Raw genomic sequence first — 26603 nt, forward strand, 5'->3', positions numbered from 1 at the left:
GAAAAATAAGCATTAGATCAGCATTTATAATTTATAAAATAAAAAAAGATGAAATGCTATTTTTTTGTATATGTTTATTGTATCCAAGGCAAATCCACCATTATGAGATGTTGACATAATTAACATTTTGCCTCCACTTAAAAATTTTGCGAGTCTATATTAAGGGTATGGCACATATTAGTGGCTCAATAAGCATTTCATAATATACTGCACAAATAGCTATAAAAATGTATTCCATTTCTAATTTAAATTATTTTGGCTTCAAAATATCTACTACTCCTATTCCCTTTTTAAGCTCCATGTGAACAGAATCTAGTAAAATAATTCATAACAGTAATTTTTTATTTTTTTCCAGTTTAGGCAGCATTGGCCTTAGTGTCTTCACTTGTCCTTTTTTCTTCCTTTTCCCTTTAAAATGTAATATTAGCCTTGCTGCCAGGACTATCTTTTTGAAGCAGTCCAACTCTAAATTCAAATACATAGAAATAATCCACATATTCATCTCCTTTTCCAAGTCCTCTATCTTCCAAAAAGTTGTAGGCCAAAATAGGGGGCCCATTAACCCCCAAACAATGTAGGGATGATAAAAATATGATGTAGTGTAATTTTTATAGAGTCATATAGGTAAAATGAGCAATGGGAAAGAATCAATAAAGCAAAAATATTTCCAGGAAAGGAAAAAAGAACTTTTCTTTTGATTAAGCAGGCTTGTATTATAAATTATAGAGAATTATAGTATAGGAGATTATGATTTTGCTCTGTTTTGGGTTACTAATGGGAGTTAATACTCTTGAAAGGATTTGTTAATTTCTCTTTACTAAAAAGTAGTTTTCGGCCGGGCGCGGTGGCTCAAGCCTGTAATCCCAGCACTTTGGGAGGCCGAGACGGGCGGATCACGAGGTCAGGAAATCCAGACCATCCTGGCTAACACGGTGAAACCCTGTCTCTACTAAAAAATACAAAAAACTAGCCAGGCGAGGTGGCGGGCGCCTGTAGTCCCAGATACTCAGGAGGCTGAGGCAGGAGAATGGCGTAAACCCGGAAGGTGGAGCTTGCAGTGAGCTGAGATCCGGCCACTGCACTCCAGCCTGGGCGACAGAGCAAGACTCCGTCTCAAAAAAAAAAAAAAAAAAAAAAAAAAAAAAAAAAAAAAAAATTAGTTTTCACGGGGCTGACTCTCAGTGGTGCTATTTAAAGCTGCAATACAGTATAACCAGATAAATTAGAGTGGAGAAACAGCCACTGTCACGAATTTCGTCATGATTATAACCCCTCATTAATGTAAGACTGTTCAACCTTGCTTGTTGGTGCCATCGCAAATTTTTTAAAATATAAATAAAACAATAAGTTATACTACTCATCAAGTCAATGAATCATTAATATCAGAAGCCACTAAGTGAATTATCATAATCATACATATGCTTACAGAAAATTTATAGAGAATATTTAACTGACTAACACAAAATTATTCAGAAATTAATTTTGTAAGTTTCTCCTTTTAGTGGTGAAATGTCAGGTGTGTTTTTCCAGGTGATGGTGGCAGAAATTATAATGTAATCTCTGAGAATAGAATGGGTTTTGAGCTCTTTTCCTTCTCGGAAATGTATGGCTGCATCATACCCTCTCTCCCTTTCTCAAGTAAGCGTGAACTCTTGTCAACCCTTGTTAGTTCCTCACTTTATCTTGTGCTAACCCCATCCAGTAGCGCAGGTTACCAAGCAACCACTAGCTGTCTCTGAGAGTGTCTGTGGCAATGGTACCTCCTGATAACTTCTGTCACAATGTCTCCTGTTAAGTTGTCAGGATCGGGGCACCAAGGTGGTTGCCATAGTCACTCTTAGTAGTGGCCTGTGGTTGCTGGACTGAGAGCAGAGTGCTGAGCTCCTAAGATAATTAATGACCTAGGCCACTGTAGCTGTCATTTTTTTTAAAGCTAAACAACGCTTTGATGAGTATAAAGAGATTTACACCATGAAAATGTTTCTGATAATTAGGGTAATATTAACAAATATTCGAATGGGGTAAAATGTTATTCTTTCTATGATGTAACATTTGCAAGTATGGCATATGAAGTTTAGTTACCAGTGATGCGTGTCTCAACGTGAGTCACGTTTGGCAAGCATTATTGGTGTTTTACATATATTAGAGAGCAACTCTTTAAATTGTTTTTATATGGTGAATAGCTATGTCTTCATCTAGTAAGGTTTATAAATATGCACATATATATGGTTACTAGTTTAATGCTTAATTGGAGTAAGTGTTGCTAATACTAATAATAGCAAGAGTAGTTACTATTTGTCACTTGTTTATTACGTGTCAGAACTGTGCTAAGGGTTTTACTTGTATTACTCATATATTCTTCACAAAGTCTTCTTGAATTAGATGAGATTCACTTCCTTCCTTTAAATATGAGGAAGCCAAAACAAGGAGAAGAAAAGTGAATTAATTAAACAGAGAAAGCTAAGAAGAGCAAGGCTGAGATTTAAAAAAATATTTTAAATTTATGCATAATAATTGCACTTATTTATGGAGTACAGTGTAATATTCTGGAACCTGGAAATAATATGTAATAATCACATCAGGGTAATTAGCACATCTATCTCTCCTCAAACATTTACCATTTTTTTTGTGTTGGGAACATTGAAAATCCTCATTTCTAGCTATTTGAAAATATGCAATAAATTATTGGCATCTATAGTCACCCCATAGCAGTATTATTCACAGTAGCCAAGGTATGGAATCAACCTAAGTGTCCATCAGTGGATGAATGTATAAAGAAAATGTAGTACGTATACACAATGGAGTACTATTCAGTCATAAAAATGAATGAAATTCTGTCATTTGTAGCATGGATGGAACTTCAGGACATTATGTTAAGTGAAATAAATCAGGCACAGAAATACAAATATTGAATGTGCTGACTCATGCGTCAATGCTAAAAGAGCTGGAATTTTAAAGCCCAATCTGCCTGAGTTCAGAGGACTTAAACAAATACAATTTTGAAGAAAAGAACTATAGGAAAGAGAAGTCTGGGGTGGATAAACAGTGCTCCAAGTGAGAAATTATTTGCTGTAAAATCTCTTATTTGCTGCACTGGTTCTTAAAGTTGATAAGAATTAATCTGATGAGGAGTTTACTGCATGCATAATATAATTAGAGGAATTCACAAAAAGAGAACACCCAGCCCTGAAATTTAAAAACTATTTTCCTTGGCCTCAGCGTGATTTGAGGGTCATCTATTTGAGTGATCGTATTGTGGTTCTAAGAAGTAACTGGATCCATAGTGACCAAGAACGAATATTTCTGATGATAAATAAGAGGAAGGAGAGTTCCCAAGCTTAGTGCACCAGGAGATGGGAACTGGGAGAAATGTTAAATGGGGTGGGGGAAATATCATGGATTATAAATCCACAGGAAAGATAAATTTTAAAGGTAGATGTAAGATGTTAAATATAAATTATTTGCTTCATAATTGCCTCATAATATTGCAAAGGAATTGGCTCTCAGTTGATGCTTAGAGAAGAAGAATAAATTTCTTTCTCATTCTTATTAAGATTTTATTGACATATAGATTAGCTCACTTATTTTATATGTAATTCTGACAAATGAACATAGTAGTGTAATCACCACACGTAACTCCCCTTCCCTCCCTCCCTCCCTCCCTCCTTTCCTTCCTTCCCTCCCTCTTTCCTCCCTTCCATCTTTATTTTCTTCTTTCTTTCTTTGTGCAAATTTCAAGTACACAATATAGTATTGCTAACTATACTGACATTTTTTTATACATTAGACCTTGGGAACTTATTAATCTTGCGTAACTTACATTTTGTACAATTTTGTTTTTATTTTTCAAAAGTGTTTGGCTCTCCTAGTCTCTGCACTTTTCTATACAATGTTAGAATCAGCTGATTGATTTTGACAAAAATATTACACTGAGATTTTAGAATGAAGTTTTATTTCACCAATAGATCATTTTGGAAAGGATTGACATCTTTAAAATATTGAATTGTTCATTCCATGATGTGCTAGATCTCTTTACTATTTTGGTTTTCTTAGGTTCCTTTTATCAGTGTTCTTTTAGTTTTAGCATAACAATAGTGCACTTGTATTGCACAATTTACACTTAACTATTTTATATTTTTGAATATGAAATAGATATTTTAACTATTTCATTTCTTCATGTTTTTGAATATGAAACAGCTATTGTAATGGAATAAAACTAAAAAACCTGCTTCCAATTTTTCATTGTTAATGAATAGAAATAGGATTATCTATTTATGTATTTTGACAAATAATTAGTAATTATATGTATTTATGATATATAATACAATGTTTTGATATATGTGTACATTGTAAGATGGTTAAATCAATGCTAATTTACATATGTATTACCTCACATACTTATCAATCTTTCTTTGTGGTGAAAACATTTAAAATCTAATCTTGGCAATTCTCAAGTATACACTATAGGTGATTGATTTTTTTTATATTGATGTATCCTGTGACTTTGTTAAACTTATAAGTTCTAATAGATTTGTGGATTCATTCTGATTATCTATGTAGAAAAATATGTTGTCTGAGAATAGTTTCATTTCTTTTTTTAATCTCTATGGATTTTATTTCTTTTTATTGCCTTGTTGCATTCAATAAGATATCAAGTATGATGACAAATACAGGTGGTGAGGGTGGATGTCCTTAATTTGTACCTAATCTTAGGGGAAAAACATTCAGTCTTTCAACATTAAGTATGTTGTTAGCTGTAGAAACTTTGCAAATGTATTTTATCAGGTTGATGAAATTCCCTTCTGTTCCTACTTTGCTGAGAGTTTTATTTATTTATTTATTTATTTTTAATCAGAAAATGAGTGTTAGATGTTGTCATATGTTTTTGTCTGCATTTATTGAGGGGACCATAGCATTTTTAATCATTAGTCTTATATTAGGTAAAGTACATTGATAGATTTTTTTTTAAAATGTTGAATGAATCTTGAGTTTTCAGGACAATACCCACTTAAAGGGGATATATTTTCTTTTTACTGTGTTGAATTTAGTTTTCTAGTATTTAGTTAAAAGTTTTGTATTTGTAGTCATTAGGAATATTGGTCTGTAGTTTTCTTTTCTTATGCATTTTTTTCTGGTTTGGTATAGGGCAATAACCTTGTCTTGAAATGAGTTGCAGTTTCCCCCCTCACTTGTATTCTGAAAGGCCTTTTTGAAACATGGTATTATTTCTTTCTCCAACATGTAACAGAATATGTCAATAAAATTATCTGAGCCTGGAGCTTTCTCTTTTGGAAGGTTTAAACTATAAATTATCTTTCTTTAATAGATATAACAATATCCAGGTTATTTAATCTTCAGTAATTTTCTTACCTTTTGAGGAATTTATGTAACTCATCTATTTTGTCAAATTTATGGATATACAATTGTTTCCAATATTCACTTTGTGGTAGGCATAATTCCTAACACAGAATAGCCCCCAGTGACACTTGGCATATATAATTTTCTCTTCTGTGAATATGATGGGTCATTATTTCCATGATCATGTTACATTCCATAGCAAAGGGATTTTGCAGATGTAACTAAGGTTACTAATCAGTTGATCTTAAGGTTACTGATTAGTTGATCTGAGTAGGACAGTCCTAAGTAATGCACCTTTTAAAAGCAAAAGTTTTTCACTGACTGACAGCAAAAAATGAATTCACAGATATTTGAAACATCAGAATGGCTTTATGAAGCATTGCTGGTTTAAAGATGAAGACTTCTGTAGGAAGAAATGTGGGTAGACTTTAGGAGCAGAGAGAAACTCCCACAACAGCCTGCAAGGAAATAGGGACCTGAGTCCTACAATGTTAAGGAAATAAATTTTTCCAACAACTTTAGTGAGTTGGAAATGAATTTTTCTCTAGAACCTCTAGTCAAAAGCCCAGCTTAGCCAACGCCTTGGTTTTACTCTTATAAAACTCTAAGGAGAAATCAGTTAAGCCCATCTCAACTCTATGGGTCTACAGAGTCATCCCCATAAGTCTACAGGACTTCAGACCTAAACAATTGTGAAATAATAAGTGGGTGTTGTTTTAAGTCATTACATTTGTGTGATTTGTTATGCAAGGTATTGAAAACTAAAACACCTTTATTATTCATTTAATGACTATAGGGTCTTTAGTGACTTCCCTTCTTTCATTCCTGATTTTAGTAATTTGCTTCTCCACTTTGTTCTTTACAAATCAGGCTGGAGGTTTATTAATTTTATAGATCTTTTAAAAGGTCTAACCTTTAGTTTCATTGATTTTCTTTGTTTTTTAGTTTTCGAGTTTAAAACATTGCTATTATTTCTCTTCTTTTTGTTTGCTTTCTATTTCATTTGCTCTTCTTTTTTTCTAGTTTATTAAAGTAAATGCTTATGTTATTGATTTGAGACCTTTCTTGTTTTTAATATTAGCATGTTCTCTAAGTGCTGCTTTAGTGCATCCTACACATGTTTGACATGCTGTGTTTTTGTTTTTATTAATTCACAATATATTCTAACTTATTTTGTGTCTCCTCCTTTAGCTTATAAAACATTTAAAATGTGTTGTGTAATTTCCAAATATACAGAGATTTTCTCATTGTATTTCTGTTTTTGATTACTCTTAATTCTGTCATTGTTAGAAAATATGCTTTACATGACTTCAATATTTCTTAAATTTGTTGGAGTTAACTTCACAGCTCAGAATACTCTTGATCTGGATAAATTTTCCTTGTGTTCTTAACAAGAATGTGTATTCTACTATGATTAGGTGGAGTATTCTATAAATGTCAATTAGGCCAAGTTACTTCATAGGGATATTCAAGGCCTCTATATCTGCATTGATTTTCTGTCCACTTTTTCTATTGATTACAGGAAGGGAAATGTTAAAGTGTCTGTGTACTTCATAGGCAAATTGCAAGTTTATCTATTTCTCTCATCAGTTTTGTCAGTTTTTTTTACTTTATATAGTTTGAAGCTGCGTCAGTAGACACCATTAGGGTTTTTATGTCTTTCTTGGTGAATTTACTCCTTTATTTATTCTTTGTTCTAAATTTCTTTTTGTCTGAGATAAATGTATCTACCTTAGCTTAATTTTCCTTAATTTTTTCACAGTATATCTTTTTCTATAATACTTTTAACTTAATCATCCCTTTGTTTAATATGTTTCTTATAATAATGATGGGTCCATGCTATTTCACCCAAAATAACGATTTATTTTACTTGATGGGTTCAGACTGTTTACATTCAATGTAATTATGGATATGATTGGATTATTGGATATTGCTGATGGTCTTCCTTTGTTTCTTCTTTGCTTCTTTATTCCTTCTCTTTTTGGCTTTATTTTCTATTAAGTATTTTTTATGATTCTGCTTTATCTCCATTCTCAGGTTATTATTTTAGAGCTCATTGTTTTACAAGTTTTCTTGTGGCTTTCATATGGTTTACAATCTCTCTCTTTAATTAATTATAGCTAATACAATAATTGTACCATTGCAACCTTCAAATAATATCATTCTGCTTCACGTGTAGAGAAAAATAGAATTTATTTTTTCTTCCTTTCAGCATTTTCTTTCTTTCTTTGTCATTATCTTCTGGCTTACATAGATTTTGACAAAAAGCTTGCTATAATTTCTTTATCTTTAGTCTCTTGAATAAAATGTGCTTTTTTCCTTTGGTGCCTTCAAAATTATCCCTTTATCTTTTTTTTTTTAAACAGTTTGATTATGACACGTGTGTGTGCGTGTGTGTGTGCGTGTATTTACGCTGCTTAGTGTTCTCTGAGCTTCTTCATTCTGTTGTTGTTTGTTGTTTTAGAAGTTTCTCAGCCATTATTTTTTCAAATATTTTTTCAGTCTCATTCTCTCTTTGAGTTCTGAAATTCTACTTGTTACACCTAGGGTAGAATGTTTAATATTTTCCCACAGCCTTTGCATAGTCTGTTCTGCTTTTGCTTTTTTTTTTTTTCTTTTTCTTTTTGTGTTTAGGTTTGAGCAAATTTCATTGACCTCTTTTTGGTCCTTCTGTTGGTTGTGTTTAGTCTACCACAGAGTCGTCAAAGTTAGTCTTTATCTCTCCTCCCAGGTTTTTCATTTCTAGCATTTCCATTTTATGATGTTTTATAATTACCATTTCTTTGCTGAAATTCTCCATATGTTCCTTTACAGTATCTACCTTTTTCACTACAAATGTTATTAATCATAATTATTTTTTAAATTTCTGATAGTCCAACATCTGGTTTATTTCTAGTTGTATAAACTTCTTGGTTCTTAGAAGTATGTTGTTTCCTTTTTTGTCTTTTTGATGTCTTGTGATGTTTGATTGAAAGCTCAACATCTTATGTGGGAGATATAAGTAGATCTTATGCCTGCCCATAAACATGCATTTTCTTTTGCTAGGACTTTAATGTGAAGGAGGTTGAAATAATCTAGTCAGGAGTTCATAGACTTGGCTTTTATTAGTTGCATGATTGCCCTCATTGCACCACAAGCTTTCAATTACTCTAGCATTAACTTGTCTTTATCGTCATTGCCAGAATATTTTTCTCAATGTCTGTTCCACCTTTAACTTTAGATATTGTTTCCTCTTTGTATCTGTGAGTAAAAACAGATCTCTTTCCACACTCTTGTACCTTTTTTAACAGTCCACTACTCTCACTTGTTATTTGGTATTTGTTAACCTTATGTTAGTGGGTGAAGGAATACTCTCTGCTCTGGTTTAACCTCAGTCTCAGGCATGAGATGTGTCTTTAGGTCTTGGGTGTAAGACCTTTCAGTTTTCCCGCCCCCTCTCAGTGTTAGAAAACTCTGAGAGACTGGATCTAGAATGTTTTACAACCAGTCATCAAGGGTAGAGAACTTTTTTTTTTCTATTCTCTTTTTATAGACACAATGAATCCTCACCCTTGGCCTAATTGCAATAGCCCAATGAGGCTATTCTTTCTTATGTTTCCTTATATTTATGGTTAGTTGGTTGTTGGGATCCAGGAAAGTCGTGATTTTGCAGATTATCAAAGATTTTGTGTAAAGATAGGAATGGTACTCTTTCTTTCTTTTTATATCCTAAGAAGAACTCAGAAAAATTATTTTAAAAATAATTGTATTGAGGAATAATTGATATCTTAAGTGTCATACATGTAAATTATATAAGTAAATAAATTTTGACATATGTATACGTCCATGAAGCCATCACCATAATCAAGATAATGCCCCTATACATTACTCCCCAAAGTTTCTTTATGGTCTCCTTGTAATCTCTACCTCCTGTAACTCTTCTACTGTCGTCCCCAGATAACTACTGATCTAATGTCTGTCACTGTAGATTAGTTAACATTTTCTAGAAATTTATATAACTGAATCATACAATATATATTTTTTCTTCCACTTCTTTCACTCAGTGTAATTATTATGAGAGTTATCTATATTTATCTGTCTGTCTGTCTATCTATCTATCTATCTATCTATCTATCTATCTATCTGTGGTTTACTAATTTTTGTTGTGAAATGGTATTTAATTATGTGGGTATGTCAGTTTGTTTATCCATTCACCTATTGATAGGCACTTAGATTTTGTTTGAAAAGTGCAAATAAAGGAGCTAGCAGCAGTTATGAACAGTCTTATATGGCTATAGGCTCTCATTCCTTTTGGGCAAATAGATAAATGAGAATAGCTGAATTATGTGTTAAGTATATGCTGACATTTTAAATAATTGGCCAGTTTTCCAAATTGTGCCATTTTACATTGCCATCAGCCATATACAAGAGTTAAAGTTTCTCCACATCTTTGCTAAAACTTGAGAAGTTTTTTGTTAAATTTAAACTTTTTTACTACATGTGTAGTAAATCTCACTAAGGTTTTGATGTGCCTTTCTTTAATGAACAATTATGTTGAATATTTTTGTGTGCTTATTTGTCATTTTCTTTTTCTTTTTATTTCATTAGTTTTGGGGAAACAGGTGGTGTTTGGTTGCATGAAAAAGTTCTTTAGTGGTGACTTCTGAGATTTTGGTACACTCATCACCCAAACAGTGTATGATGTTCCCAATGTATGGTCTTCTTTTCCTCATTCCCCTCCCACCATTTCCCAAGTCCTCAAAGCCTATGGTATTATTCTTATGCCTTTGCATATTCATGCTTAGTTCCCGCTTATAAGTGAAAACATACAGTGTTTGGTTTTTCATTCCCAAATTACTTTACTTAGAACAATGGTCTCCAACTCCATCCTGATTACTGCAAATGCCATTATTTCATTCTTTTTTATGGCTGAGTAGTATTCCATTATGTATATGTATAGTATATGTATATGTATTGTATATGTATATGTATATGTATATCTGTAAATCCACTTGTTGCTTGATAGACATTTGGGCTGGGCCCATATTTTTGCAACTGTCAATTACACTGCTATAAATATGCATGTGCAAGTGTCTTTTTTATATAATGACTTCTTTTCCTCTGGGTAGATACCTAGTAGTGGGATTGCTGGATCAAATGGTAGTTCTACTCTTAGTTCTTTAAGGAATCTCTATACTGTTTTCCATAGTGATTGTACTAGTTTACATTCCCACCAGCAATGTAGAAGTGTTCCCTTTTCACAACATCCTTGCCAAAATCTGTTACTTTTTGATTTTTTAATAATGGCCATTCTTGCAGGAGTAAGGTGGTATCTCGTTGTGGTTTTGATTTGCATTTCCTTGATAATTAGTGATGTTAAGCATTTTGTCATATGTTTGTTGGCCATTAGTATATCTTCTTTTGAGAATTGTCTATTCATGTCCTTTGCCCATTCTTTGATGGGATTATTTATTATTCATTTTTCTTCTGGCTGATTTGTTTGAATTCTTTGTAGACTTTGGATAATAGCCCTTTGTCAGATGACTAGTTTGTGAATATTTTCTCCCACTCTGTAGGTTGGCTGTTTACACTGCTGATTATTTCTTTTGCTGATTATTTCACTGCTTATTATTTCTCTCATATATCTTCTGTTGAGAATTGTCTATTCATGTTCTTTGCCCACTTTTCGATGGGATTATTTGTTTTTTTCTTGCTGATTTGTTTGAGGTCATTTTAGATTCTGGATATTAGTCCTTTGTTAGATACATAGTTTGCAAATATTTTCTTCCACTCTGTAGGTCATCTGTTTACATTACTGATTATTTCTTTTGCTGTTTAGAAGCTTTTTAGTTTAATCGGATACCATATATTTATCTTTGTTTTTGTTACATTTGCCTTTGGATTCTTGGTCAAGAACTCTTTGCCTAAGCCAATGTCTAAAAGAGTTTTTCCAATGTTATTTTAGAGAATTTTCATGGTTTCAGGTCTTAGATTTAAGTCTTTGATCCATCTGGAGTTGATTTTTGTATAAGGTGAGAGATGAGGGTCTAGCTTCATTCTTCTAGTGACACGTCTGCTTAAATCTTTTGTCTGTTTTAATTAGCTTGTTTTTCTCTTAAGGTTGTGGCTTGAGAGCTCTTTATTGATTCTTGATGCAAGTCTTTGGCAGGTATATAAATTGCTAATATTTTCTTCTACTTGTAACTCTCTATTCTCTTCACAAGGTGTATTTCATGGAAAAACATTTTAATTTCGATGAACTCTACCAATTGTTTATTTAATGGGTTGTGCTTTTGGTGTCAAATCTGGAAATTCTTTGCTCAGTCCTAGATCCTGAATATTTTTTCCTTGGTTTCTATCTACAAGTTTTGTGATTTACATTTTACATTTAAGTCTGTGATTCATTTTGAGTTAATTTTCGTGTCAGATCTAATGTTTAGGTAGATGTTTATTTATTCTTTTGTTCCTTTACTATTTGTTGAAAAGGCTATCTTTCCTCCACTAAATTGCTCCGTCTCCCCTGTCAAAGTTAGTTGAGTACATGTGCGTGAGTCTTTTTCTGGGATTTCTGTTCTGTTTCATCAATCTATGTGTCTGTTCCTCCGCCAAAACTATATAGTCTTGATTATAGCTGGAAAGTAAGTCTTGAAATGGGGTAGACTGATTTCTCCCACTTGTTTCTTCTTTTTCAAAAGTCTTTTAGGGTTATTTCCTTTGTTTTTTTTTTTTATACATATTTTAAATAATTTTTCCTAGATCTAAAAAATTACTTGCTGAGATTTTCAAAGGAGCTTCATTAAACCAATATACCATTTCTTTGGGGTTAATTTACACTTACCAATACTGAGTCTTTCAATCGATGATTACAATATGTCTCTCCATTTATTTAGTCATTCTTTGATTTCTTTCATTGGCATATAGCATTTTTTAGTATATGTATATCATTGTATCCTCTACATGCTTTCCGAGATTAATAGCTATACAGTTGTAAATGGTATTGTATTTTTAAATCTTTGTGTCCATGTGTTTACTGGTAGTTTGTAAAAACATCATTGTTTTTGCATGTTTATCTTATACCATGTGACCTTACTGTACTCATTTAATGATTCTAGGAGTATTTTAACACATTTCTTCAGATGTTCTATATAGGCAATCCTGTCATCTGCATATAGAGCTAGTTGTATTCTTTCTTTCTTTCTTTCCAATCTGTATGTCTTTTATTGCTTTTTCTTACCTTATTACATTAGCTAGAACTTCCAAAACTATATGATAGGAGCCATGAGAATTCACATCTTTGTTCCATATTTTCAATCGTAGGGGGAAAACATTTTTTAAAAATCAAATGTATAGTGTAAAGTGTTTACAAAAATACATGTATTATTCATCAAATTGTGAAAAATCCCTCTCTATTCCTTTTTTTCTGTATGGGTGTTTATTTTTGTCAAATGTTTTTTTCTGTACCAATTACATTTTCATGTGATTTTGCTTCTCTAGCCTATTAATTGGTATCACAGTAAATTATATTAACTTTTGAATATCAATATAGCTTCGTATTTCTGGAATAAGTTCCAATTGGTCATGGTGTGTAATTCTTTTTATATACTGTTGGATTTTATTTGTTAATACTTTGTTAAGGAGTTTTGTGTCTACATTCATGAAAAATCTTGATCTATAGTTTTTACTTTTTTTAACCTTTTTTTTTCTGGTTTTGGCTTCAGGGTATCACCAGCTTCATAAAAAAAATAATAAAAAGAAATATTCCTACCTCTTTGTTTTTTGAAAATAAATTGGGTAGAACTGGTGTTAATTCTTTAAACACTTGGTAGATTTCTCCAGTGAAACTCTGTGCGTCTGGAGATTTACTTTTTTTTGCGACTTAAAAATTATGACTTCAATTTCCTTAAAGGAAATTTCCTTAGGGCTATTTTTGTCAGCTATTTTCTATTGGGTGAATTGTAGTAGTTTGTGGTTTGTCTTTTTTTTTTTTTTTTTGAGACGGAGTCTCGCTGTCTTCCAGGCTGGAGTGCAGTGGCGCGATCACGGCTCACTGCAACCTCCGCCTCCCGGGTTTACACCATTCTCCTCCTTCAGCCTCCCGAGTAGCTGGGACTACAGGTGCCCGCCACCACGTCCGGCTAATTTTAGCTTTTATTTTTAGTAGAGACAGGGTTTCACCATGTTAGCCACGATGGTCTCGATTTCCTGACCTCGTGATCTGCCCGCCTTGACCTCCCAAAGTGCTGGAATTACAGGCATGAGCCACTGCACCTGACCAGCAGTTTGTGTTTTTTGAGGTGTTTCTCACTTAATCCAAAACCTACGTGTATAGAATTATTTATGACATTTCCTTTTTATTCATTTTGTTGTCTGCAGGGTCTAAGTAGTATACCGTTTCATTCTTGATCTTAGAAATTTGTGTGTTCTATTTTTAATTTGTCAATCTTCCTGGAGGTTTGTCAATTTTGTTGATTTTTTTTCAATGAATCACTTGTTCTATTGATTTCAAATATTATTTTTGACTTTTTAATTATTTTTTTAGATTAAAATTTCTTTGATTGCTGCTCATCTTTTTTTTCTATCTTTCTACTTGCTTTTGATTTATTTTGCTGTTCTTTTTTTCTAGCTTCTTGAGATAGGAGCTTAGATTATTTGAGACTTTTTCCCTTTTCTCATACATGCAATTGGTTCTATAAATTTCCCTATCAGCACTGTTTTAGTTGTATCTCAGAAATTTAAAGGTATTTCTATTTTCATTTAATTCAATGTAATTTTAAAATTGTCCTTGAGTCTTCCTCTTCAATGGTTAGATTATTCAGAAATGTGTTTTAATGTTATCACATGTTTGGAAAATTTCCTGTTATTTAGAGATCTTTTTGTCATGAATAAATTTCTGGTTTAATTCATTGTTGTCAGAGAACACACTATGATCTTAATTATTTTAAGTTTGTTAAGTTTTGTTTGAAGGCCAGATATAGTCTATTTTGGTGTATGTCCCATGGCTACCTGAAAAGGATGTGCTTTCTGCTGTTGGTGATTGGAACAATTTATAAATGTCAAGTCCCATTACTGTACTGTTATTAAATTCTTCTATTAATATATTCTTGATGTTTTTCATTTAATTGTTTTATCAACTGTTGAGAGAGGGGTACTGTAATCTCTAAGTATAATTGTGGGTTTTTAAATTTCTCTTTTTAGCTCTATCAGTCGTACATATTTTGCTGCTTTATTGTTTAATGTGCATATATCTAGAATTACTATGCTTTTTGATAAACTGACCTTATTATTATGTAATGTCCCTCTCTGTCTCTGATAATTTTCTTTGAATTCTTTTTTAAAAACCTAATATTAATATAGCTACTTCTGCTTTCTTTTCTCTAATATTTCCATGATATGTCTTTTTCCATTCTTTACTTTCAGCTAGTTTATATCATTCTAGTTGAAATGAGTTTCTTGTAAATAGCATGTATTTGGGACTTGTTTGGTAATCTACTTTGCCAAATTCTGTGTTTAAATTGGTACATTTAGAGCATTTACATTTAATGTAGTTATTGATATGTTAGGATATAAGTCTGCCATTTTCTTTCTTGTCTCTTTTTAATTCTTTTATATTTTTATGTTTTCTCTTTCTTGCCTTCCTATGACCTACTCAGTTTTAAGAATTCCATTTTGATTGCTCTGTACTGTTTTTGAGTATCTCTTTACATAACTTTATTAGCTGATTACTGTGGATGTTACATTATGTAGAGACAACTTTTCACAGACTACTGGTGCCATCATTTTACCAGTTTGAGTGAAGTATAGAAATCTTATTTTCCTTTATATTTCTTTCTTATCTCTCACTTATAATTGTCTTATGTATTTTCTCTATACACACTTAGAATTATTTCAGTGTTATAGTTTATTTTCAATCTTCAAACATAATTTAGAAAACTCAGTAGAAGAAAGAAAATCTATTGTGTTTGCCCCAATTTTTTCTTACTGTGATTTTGCTTCATTCCTGATTCTCCAATATTTCTCATTTTATCACTTTGTTTTTGGTTTGAAGACTGCTTTGCCATTCATTTGGGGTAGATAGGTTGAAGATAAATTCTCTTAGTTTTCCTTAATTCCCTTACTTCATTTTGATTTTCCCTTAATTTCTAAGGAATATTTTCACTCAATATAAGATTCTATGCTCACAGCTTTTTTTTTTTTTTGAGCTTGGGTAAGTTCCATTTACTTCTAGTCTCCATGGTTTCTCATGAGAAATCTGCTGCCATTCAAATTACTTTCTCTGCATATTTAAGGTAGTATTTGTTCCTGACTGCTTTATGGCTTTTTAAATTTGTATTTAGCTTGCCAACGTTTGAATATGATGTGTCTTAGTGTGAATATCCTTGGATTTATCCTGTTTGAGATTTACTAAATTACTTGAATTCATGGATGTATTTCTTTGGTAATATTTAGAAGTTATTAGTAATTATTTCCTTGAATACTTTTAAATTCTGCTTTTATTCTATGTCTTTACAGGACTCAGAGGACATAAATGTTAGGTCTTGTGTTATAGTCTCACTAATCCCTGAGACTTCATTTATCTGTTTTAGGTCTATTTCCTCTTCGTTTTTCAGACAGGGTAATTTCTATTACTCTTTCTTTTTTTTTTTTTTTTTTTTTAGACGGAGTCTTGCTCTGTCATCCAGGCTGAAGTGCAGTGGCGCCATCTCAGCTCACTGCAAGCTGTGCCTCCTGGGTTCTTGCCATTCCCCTGCCTCAGCTTCCTGAGTAGCTGGGACTACAGGCATCCACCACCACACCTGGCTAATTTTTTGTAATTATTTTAGTAGAGACGGGGTTTCACTGTGTTAGCCAGGATGGTCTCGATCTCCTGACCTTGTGATCTGCCTGCCTCGGCCTCCCAAAGTGCTGGGATTACAGGCATGAGCCACCGTGCCCGGCCAATTTCTATTACTCTTTATTCCAGTTTCCTGATTCTTTTCTCTGTTGCTTTCATTTTATTATTGAGGCCATCCTTTGATTTTTTTCATTTTGGTTAATTTGTTTTTTGAGTTAGAGAATGTTAACTTGTTTCTTTTCATATTATCAGTTTATTTACCGGGACTTTCTATTTCTTTCATGATAATTTCTATATATTTTTAGTATGTATCTTGGTATGATACACGGTTATCTTTTAATATTCAAGTTAAATTATTCCTAGTTCTTTGTATGACAAGTTATTTTCTATTGAAACCTGTATAATATGGGCCTTATGTTAAGAGATTTTGATCTCATTAAGCCCTTCTGTTTTAGCCGTCTTCTTCTGATACTTCTCTAGCAGGGGAAGTATGGAGAATACCACCTCATTACTGCCAGGTAAGGGCAGATGTTCCCTACTCAACTTCCACTGATACCCAAGGGTGGGGACTCTGTTGTTACTGCTGAGCAAGGGGTGTGAATTCTGGCTCCCGAGTGGGCCTCCACTGATACCTCACTGGTTGGCACAGGTTCTGTTCTTCACTGAAACTCTGCTAACATCATGGCTGAAAGACATTACCACTGAGTGTGGTCGGCAATGTTATCACTGACTTGCACTAGGCCTACTCTGGCATAATTTCTTCAGGGACAGTAAGGTGCACTTTATTACTACTGAGTGTGAGTGGAAGTTTGGGTTCCCGACGTGTTCTTCACTGACACTGTAGAGGTGGAGGTGTATAAACCAGCCCCTTTATAGGAGATAAAATTTCCTGGCTCCCTACTTGGCCTTCTCTGATGCCACCCAAGCAGTGGGGAGAGGAGGAGGCAGGCATGGGAGTTTGGAGCTCCTCTTACTGCCTTGGAAGGGCTCCCAGTTTGGCCTTTGCTGGTATGGAGGGAGGGAGGCTACAGGTTTTTTTGGTGATATTTCTTTAGCTGGAGCAGAGCAATTATTAACTAAAAGTTTTCTGTCCTTGTAGGTTGCTCCTTTCTATGTCTTTTAGATAGAGGAAAAAGGCTTTTTACTGAGGTTTTTTGTTTGTGCCTATTGTCATTTCTTGATTCCTGGCTTCTTCAGCTCCAAGTCTGGGATATGAGGCAAAAAGAAAACCCAGAGAAATCACCAACATGCTGTTCCTTGAATCCGAAAGTCCCTAACTGATCTATTTTCTTCTCCTCACCTTTCATAGACTTTTAATGTTTGCTTCATATATAATTTCCAAGTATTTTAGTTGTACTCAGCAAAAGGAATAATTGTACTTAGCAGGAAAAGTGTATTTACTTTATCTTTATGTTAAGTTTTCTTAGTTGTCCTATGGCAAAGCGAAAATTACACTGCACAAAGTTAAATAATCAAGGAAGACTTTATTCAAGGCTATTACAACAGAGGAGAGGTCAGAATTGAGTCTGAAGTCAACTCTACTGAAACAAAGGGCTAGAGAGCTTTTAAGTACTGAAGTGGGAGGAGATAATAGGATGTGTTTGCTCATTGGCTTTACCCAAAGAAAAGAATACTTTCTCATACTTCTATGACAGGAAGTTGTTTTATAATTTGGAGCAAGGTGGCATTGAAGTTAAACTCCTATCTTCTGGTAGCAACTGGAAGATAGGAGCACTATCTTCCTTGATTACATTGCAAAGAGATGGTTCCCAGGGATTGGAAAGAAACTTTTAAATGATTTGCACCTCGAAAGAATAGGGGAAGAATTTATAGTTACAAGTTTTCTAAAAAACATGCTTTAAAAGGGGAATCAGAGGCCTAGTGTCAGGTAAAATCATCTTCTAAACTTCAGTCCAGTTGAGGAAAATGTTAAGACTATCTTTGTCACCTACAGGTGATAAGTGCTATACTTTGTCTACTCACAGAATGGCTCCTCTTCTTCTGTTTCTGATACGCACACTCTGTAGATTACATGCACAAGTGTTATTATCATCCATTGCCTTCTGCCATTTATTTTCCTAAAGCTAAGTGGTGTCTTTAATATGTACCTGAGGAGAAACCTACTATATATAATGGGTATGCAAGTGAAAGCTAAGTACAATACAGACCTGTGGAAGAATGCTTAATAGAGCCATCTCATTTTTCCTCTCTATATCCCTTCTGGCTTCATCCCTTGGACTTGTGATTTCTGGCTGATACATTCAGATGTGTCTCTGTATTGTCTTGAATAATCTTCTGTTTCTGATTCTACTACCTGACTTTCTCTTGCCTACCAGTTAACGCAGAGAGTCTGATTCCTGGATGAACATCTTTTTTAAAGAAAAAAACTCTCAAATTTTGTATTTGACAAGACCTGCCTTACAGGGTGAGATATCAACAAGGTAATATACACCACTATCCTAATCATGTACTAAGGATTAGGGAAAGGGTATGAGAGCAGCTGGCAAGAGACTACTAAAATCCTGTAATTTGCCTTTTACATTTCTAGAGAGAATCCATATTCAAATGGCTGTTTCTTTTAAATGAGAGAATAGAGTTTAGTAAGCAATGAAAGTTGTAAATGTTTGTAAAGTTTTACAAGACTACTACTTCATACAAAGAAATGAAGTAAAGAACCAGAATATGTACATTTACCTCTTACTGAACTTACGATTCAATGTGAGTATTGGCAGCCTTAAAAAACAAACATTACCCGTATCTCAGAGGCGCTACATTCATCTTTTAGAAGCTAAAAAGGTTTGCATTGTTTTTAAATAAAGAGCTTGAGTGTTGTCAAAGATTGCTTCAGATCTCTGTCTTTCTTGGACTTGCTTAAGAAATGAATGATGCATGGAAGGACTTCTTGCACAAAGGCACATTTTCATAAACTTATGAGCACAGAAGCCCACAGTGCAAAGACATACATATTTTTGTGTTTCAAATGGCTCTCATATAGTGATTATTATAAACACAGAAAAACATGTATTTTGCATAGAGGCTGTATTACAGTATTTAAAAGCGGCCTGATAATTGACATTACCTTATTTTCTCCTTTCAAAGGACCCCACCAGGGACATATACCTTAAAAATTATTATTTAAAAGACCACGGGATAGTCTTGAAAAACACTGAGCAAAAGAGAAGGAATCTGAATCTAAGTCTAGATTTTGTAACAATCTTGGTGCAAAAACTTGGGAAAGATATTTCATTTCTTTAAACTTGATTTACTATATTTAGGACTGCACAGATTTTTATTAAGGTAGTATTTATTGAGGAAATGACATACATTTATGTCATGTTTTAATCATGCTAAAAGGGTCTTTTCTACATGTCATATCTGGGATCATGATTTGATCTTTGCTATTTTTGAATCTACATAGAATAAAAAACTATAGTGGGATTTGTTAATATAACACTACCTTGCTTCACTAGAGGGCAGTATGACAAATTAGACCATCTCTGTTAAATGTCTTCCATGTGAAATATCCCCGATGAATTGGTAAAAGGTGTTACATAAATTTAAGGCACTTTAAAGACCAGCCTGCCCAACATAGTGAAACCCCGTCTCTACTAAAAATACAAAAATAAATGAGTGTGGTGGTGTGTGCCTGTAGTCCCAGCTACTTGGGAGGCTGAGGCAGGAGAATCACTTGAACCTGGGAGATGGTGGTTGCAGTGAGCTGAGATTGTGCCATTGCACTCCAGCCTGGGTGACAGAATGAGACTCTTCCTCAAAAAAAAAAAAAAAAAAAAAGGTACTATTTTACATTATCAGATTTTCTAATCTTAGAACATGCATGATTTGAGAATATCCAGAAGTTTTTTTGCTATTATTATCCCAAAGGTCACAGAGCCACTGAGTGGTAATACTAGGATATTTCAATCTTAACTCTCTTCTCTTGGAGACTCAGCACTTTATACTTAAATATTATGTGCTCAGGTGGAGTGTGGATTTTGAGTGCAAGGAGTCCAAAGATTGAGAGATCTGTAGTAAGGGCTGCAGTAATAGTCAAGCAAAAACATGCGATAGGAAAACATATTCTAGACTAAGTTGGATCTTTTTGTTTGTTTTTTGAGATGGAGTCTCACTTTGTCAGGCAAGTTGGAGTGCAATGGCGCCATCTCAGCTCACTACAACCTCCGCCTCCCGGGTTCAAGCGATTCTGCTGCCTCAGTCTCCTGAGTAGCTGGGATTACAGGCACCCACCACCACGCCTGGTTAATTTTGTATTTTTAATAGAGATGGTGTTTCACCATGTTGGCAAGGCTAGTCTTGAGCTCCTGACCTCATGATCCACCCACCTCGGCCTCCCAAAGTGCTGGGATTACAGGTGTGAGCCACCACGCCCGGCCTAAATTGAATCTTAAATACTACCTTGTTTGTGGTTTGTGACTTATAATTATGTGGTTGAAAAAGAGTTTGCCTTTGTGCTAGGTATTCAAAGATTCTTACATATATCAATTTTATTTATCCATAAAACGGATATAGGGAGTTAAGCACTGCTATTGCTTGACATACTCTTCTGGACTTAGTTTCCTTATCCATGAATTGAAGAAGTTGGAATAAATGTGTTAAACGTAGTTCTTCTCATATGTAATAACCTTGATGCTGTAAAAGTTCAAAGGACAGGGGACCGGGCACGGTGGCTCACGCCTGTAATCCCAGCACTTTGGGAGGCCAAGGCGGGCAGATCAGGAGCTCAGGAGATCCTGGCTAACATGGTGAAATCCAGTCTCTAACAAAAATACAAAAAAATTAGCCGGGCGTGGTGGCGGGCCCCTGTAGTCCCAGCTACTCGGGAGGCTGAGGCAGGAGAATGGCGTGAACCTGGGAGGCGGAGCTTGCAGTGAGCCACCATGGCCACTGAACTCCAGCCTGGGCGACAGAGCGAGACTCCGTCTCAAAAAAAAAAAAAAAAAAAAAAAAAATTTAAAGGACAGGGAGTTCAGTTCATCTAGAAACTGAAATCTCAACTGATGAAAGCAGTAACTAACTCTAGGTTATGAGTGATAAAAGACAACGATTACTTGCAACTCTTTTCCTTAAGGTTCAGGGTTGTGAGAGTTATTCGTGTCTTCACTTTCATTAAACTTAGGATTTATCACAAGGAAAAACATGCCCAGGTAACTTGCATGCATTGTATAGCCTAAGAATTCTGCTTTGATTTTCACTCTTTTTTGCTCTCTCTTACTCCATCTTTCTCTCAAAGTGAGAATCTGAAAAATCCTAACATTTGCCCTTTTTTTTTTTATAGCCAGTGTTCTGCTGCTAAGTCTGTATTGGTCTATGATCCAATTAGACATGGCTGAGTAGAATTTTGTGATTTAGCTCATAGTCAACTGTGTTTGAAGTACCTAGAAAGGGGATATGGGCACAGCAGGCACCGGACGAGTAGATAGTTCTAAAATATCCCTTGTTGTGAGATTCTTGGGAAAATGTTCAAATGGAGTTGGAGACCCTGGAACTCTCATTTAATCATTCTCTTCTTTCTGGAACGGGTGAGTCTAGTAGATTATGGCCAGTTTTCCTAAGCAGAGAATGCCATAAGCCCCTTGCTGTTTCTTAAAAGCAAAGCTGTATTTACACGAAGTGGGTATGAATAACATTTTTAAATATCCTGCTAAAACACAATTAGATTAGAGATTCTGTTTGCTTTCACTTTTTAATTCAATCATGTGTTGCTTAATGACAGGGATGCTTTCTGAGAAATGCATCAGGCAATTTCATCATTGTGCAAACATCATCGAGTGTACTTAACAAACTTAGTATAGCCTACCACACTCGTAGCCTATGGCTTTTTTGCTACAAACCTGTACAACATGTTACTGTACTGGATAATGTAAGCAATTGTAACACAATGGAAGTACAGATACATCAACACATCTAAATATATGTAAAATATAGTAAAATTATGATATGATCTCATGAGATGCCATCATATATATGGTCTAAGTTGACCAAACTTTCATCGCACATGCAATGGATAGGTTGGGGGAAAATTATTTATTCATAGATAGATTAGGGGAAAAATTATCCATCCTTTTGTATCTCAAATAAGGTAAAAGGAAGTTTTCATTGGTTTCCATCAAAAGCCTAAAATTTCTGCCTTGAAAAGGAATTAATACTCCTCCATTTGTTAGAACCTCTGTTTGTTAGGCGCTGAACTAAAAACTGGGTCCTGACCCAGGTCATTATCTGTAACCATTAAGAAGAATCAGCTACTGAGTTTGGGCGAATTTAGGTTTTAGAAGAACCCCTTAATCTGGGCAGAGAAGCTGGAGGCAGTGCTGAATATTCTAACATTTGGATATTCTATGATATTGCTTGCATTTGATATGTAATAAAGCTTGAGAATGCTTTAACCAGCCAGCCTCTGGTTCTTGAAGCCTTCAGTTTTTGCTTCTATGTCATCAAAAGATTTGAAAGGTGGATAGGTCTAGGGAAGGAAGACATTTCTAATGTTTGCAGGTCCTAGTAAAACTTCTACTCGCATATTAAATTCTAGGCATTGCGAACCAATTGCCTCTACCGGTCAAGGTTTTCATACCTCCATTTTGCCCCCTTCTCTTTCTTTCTGGAATGTATTTTGTCTTTTTCCTTTTTGCTTGGCAATTTCCCATTACTTAAAGACTCATTATGAGTATGTTCCTCAATAGCTCTGAGGCTCTATTTTTCCATATGCAAATCAAAGATAATAGTAACTGCCTTACCTACTTCAAAGGGTATATGTGAGTAACAAAAAAGGATATATTTAAAAGTGCTTTTGATAGAGATGTCATCATTAGATGAATAATAGCAGCAGTAGTAGTAATATCTGTGAGAAAGGCAGTGGTAGTAGTCCTTATTGTTAAAACACATGGGCCAGTGGTGGTTTTGAAAGAGGTGTGATTTAGAAAAGAGTATACCTGTTGATATATTTGTATTTCTTTAGTCCTTTACTATAGTCAGTTGATATTAGATTCTCTAAGTTTCCTAAACTCTAGTTATATTTTGTCTTGACTAAAGTTTTGCCAGGAAAAACATTTCATTCCTGGAAGCCAAATTAGACGAGAAATTTTCTGCCCTATTTCACATAGCAATGGTCTGTTAATCAATTAAATGTTAATAGAAAATTTTCCCAAAACTTTAAGAGTGGTAATAATTACCACTCTTATTCTGTCATGATTATGGAGCTAAGAAAATTAGCGATGAACTATTAGAGCTAGATTGGAAATTCATTTTGTGAATGAGAAAACTTAGACCTACCAGTGTTGAGACTTAGCCAAGCTTTCAAAGCTGGTTAGCGATAAACACAGCAGTAGACGCTATGACTTCAAACTCCTAGATTATTCCCTTTCACTATAATCTTTCAGATATCTTTCATTTTTTTATCCTTAGTGGCAAGGTACTTATACAATCTTAGTTTAAGGAAAAATAAAACATGCCAGCATGGGTAAATTCATTATCTGGTTAAATAGACTCTTTTCTATGAGAAATAAATTATGTCAATTTGTGTTAACTATTGTTTGATATTTCTAAGTGAGGTTGTATCAGATATAAATGGTGTTAAAGGAAAAAACACAAGATGAAAGCAAGCAAATAATTATGTGTAAGGCCCTTCAGTACGTCCTTAAAGCCTTTTCTTGACATTTGTGGCACCAACTGCTTATTAGGCTGGCGTTCTCTTCCTGGCATCCCTTCCTCTCTCACGGTGCCAATCCTCCATTATCACTTCTGCAGAGACAGGCAAGCATCCACTCCAGACAGGGGTCATTTCGCATCCTGGTTTTGCCACTTTCTAGTTCTGTGCTTTTTACTTCTTTATGTCTCTATTCCCCAGAGATAAAATAGGGGTAATATTAATGCCTGCATTGCAAGGTTATTGTGAGAAATAAATGAAGAAATCATCTGAAACCCTTAGAACAGAACCAGGAACCTGACAGGCACTTAATAAATACTGACTTTTTATTTTCTGCCATCACATTCCTCTGCCATTGTTGCTCTCCTCTCTAAATGGAAATGATAATAAGTTAAAATTGAAAGGGCTGTGGCTCGTCTAAGGGGAACTGTTACACGAAGAGAAACTAAAGTTTAGAGATGCTCTGTAAGTTTCCTAGGTTAGAAGCAGAAGAGGCATTAGAAGTTAATTCTCCTGCAGATCATGTGAGATTTCAGTGGCTGGATGGTGAGGGCTGAAGGAAGTCTCTTTACTTCCTTCTTCCTCTCTTCCCTCCGTCCTGCGGAGTGTAGCAAGTCACAGTATTTGGGTGCCCAGTATTGATGTTTTAGGATTTCTGGCCAGCTTTGTAGTACATATTGATGTCCCTGATAACATTGATCACCATTTTAAAAAGTTATATATTTTGTGGCCTAAGAAGAGTCCAGTTCTGTGAATTAGGTGAAATATATAATTGTTTATTTGGTGGCATTGTCAAACATAGGTGGGGTATTTTTTCTACTTTCATGTAGAAAATAGGAAAAAAGTAAGAGATAAACTAAAATTTAGGTTTAAAGAATGAAGTGAGTCTTCGCAATAGCAACATTTTCTGAAAAATGTAATTCTAACTGATAAACATTAGTGATTTTCAGTTGATGTTTGGAATCTTCAAAAAAACCAAGAACTTAGAAATGTACAGGTGGTACTAACAACAGAACATTAAAAATTGCTGCTGCTTTCTCACTTCCTGTTACTGAAAAAGAAAACTATCTTCCTTTGTGATTTCTACCTAACATTGCAAGAGTTATGAAGGCAGTAGTGCTTTGTATACTTGTAAAATCCCCTTCAAGCTCTTTACATTTAGTTTCTCTGTCAAAATATCAAAAAAAGTTTGTTACAATTTTATTTAATAGGATGATAAATTAATGATTTCATGAAGCCATTTTTTATAATATCATCTAATAAGTGATATTGTAACATGACATTCTAATTTTTAATACTGTTTAGGTGAGAAAAGAAGAAACAGTGCATGCAAAATATGGATATTTAAATTAGCAATTGACAATAAATGTGAAAGTTGCAGCTTGAGAAATGGGCTTCTAGGAAAAAAAATGAAGCAAGCCAGACTGCTATGTGAGAATAATTATATCATGTAATTTGCATGCAAATATATTTAAACTACAGAAATAATTTTAACTTATTCATAGCATAAAATTGACTTTGTATTGCCATTATTCCCTACCTAAAATATGTGCTATAAATCATGCTTTTAATGTCTAAGAGAAGAGCTGAGGTGAAAATACAGTTTTCTCCCAGATGTACAAAATGCAATTGAATATTCCACGTTGAGAGAGGTAATTCTCAATTACAGCATATTGGAATTACTTGATAATCCATTATATGTAAGTAGTTTAAGCAAAATGTGCCTCTTTACAACAAATTAACTTTTCTTCAAAGGATGTATTTCTACTCTTTGTGTAAGGTAATAACTATTTATTTATAAACTATAAAACATATAGCACTGTTATGCCTACAGCACTCAGAAATTACTAGGCTATATATTCATTAAAGAGAAGTAATTACTTTCCAGATATCTTGCCTACAATCTTTTATTGACCTCATAATGCAATTTCTATGCTTAATAGATTGATGCAGCTGTTTATGCAATTCTTTTCACAACATATGAGTTTGCTACACAAGTTCAGTAATAATTCAGACAGGCATACTCGCTTAATAAGCTTAACAGGCAGGAACACAGAGCCTCCCCTACGTAGGAAAATATCAGTTGATAGCCCTAAGGATATGGAAAAGGAGGGCAAGAATGATAAAATGTTTTTATGGTAATTGATTTGTAATTGTTACTGCCCACATTTGATCTCACTGGGAAATAACAGTTTTTGAGGATAGTCAATAAAATTGTTTGAATTCTGATGGAAAAGACATTTGCAGAGTTTAAATTCATTTTCTTAAAGATGCCACAAAAATATTAATCACTATGGGTATGAAGATATGGGAGCAATAACAGCAATGATACTGCAACAACCCTTTCTCCTTCCTTGGTGGGGTATTTTGTATTTTTAAATTTACGTGCTCTATGTTGTGTCACAGGGTTTTTCATTCAATATTTTTCTGACAAGAAAAACAAGGTATCGATATGAAATAAAAGCGTGAATGCAAACCTCATTGGAAGAGCAAGCAAAATTGAAGAGGAAATCTATTATGTGAATTTAAATTATAGTAGTTTGGAAATGGTCACTGCTTTCTATTAACATAGCAAATTGGCAGATTTATTAAAAATGACAAACCTTGAGCATCTAAATGAATGGATGTGTCTACATATTGACACATATATATTATTATAATTGTGTATATTATATGAGCACGTCAGGCAAACAAAATGAACAATTACAAGGAAATGATTAAAATCTATTTAAAAGTTAAAGTGATACATAAATTCTCATGTTCCTATATGCTGAAACA

The sequence above is a fragment of the Macaca mulatta genome, chromosome 4 (assembly GCF_049350105.2).
Source record: "Macaca mulatta isolate MMU2019108-1 chromosome 4, T2T-MMU8v2.0, whole genome shotgun sequence".
Classification (NCBI taxonomy): Eukaryota; Metazoa; Chordata; class Mammalia; order Primates; family Cercopithecidae; genus Macaca; species Macaca mulatta.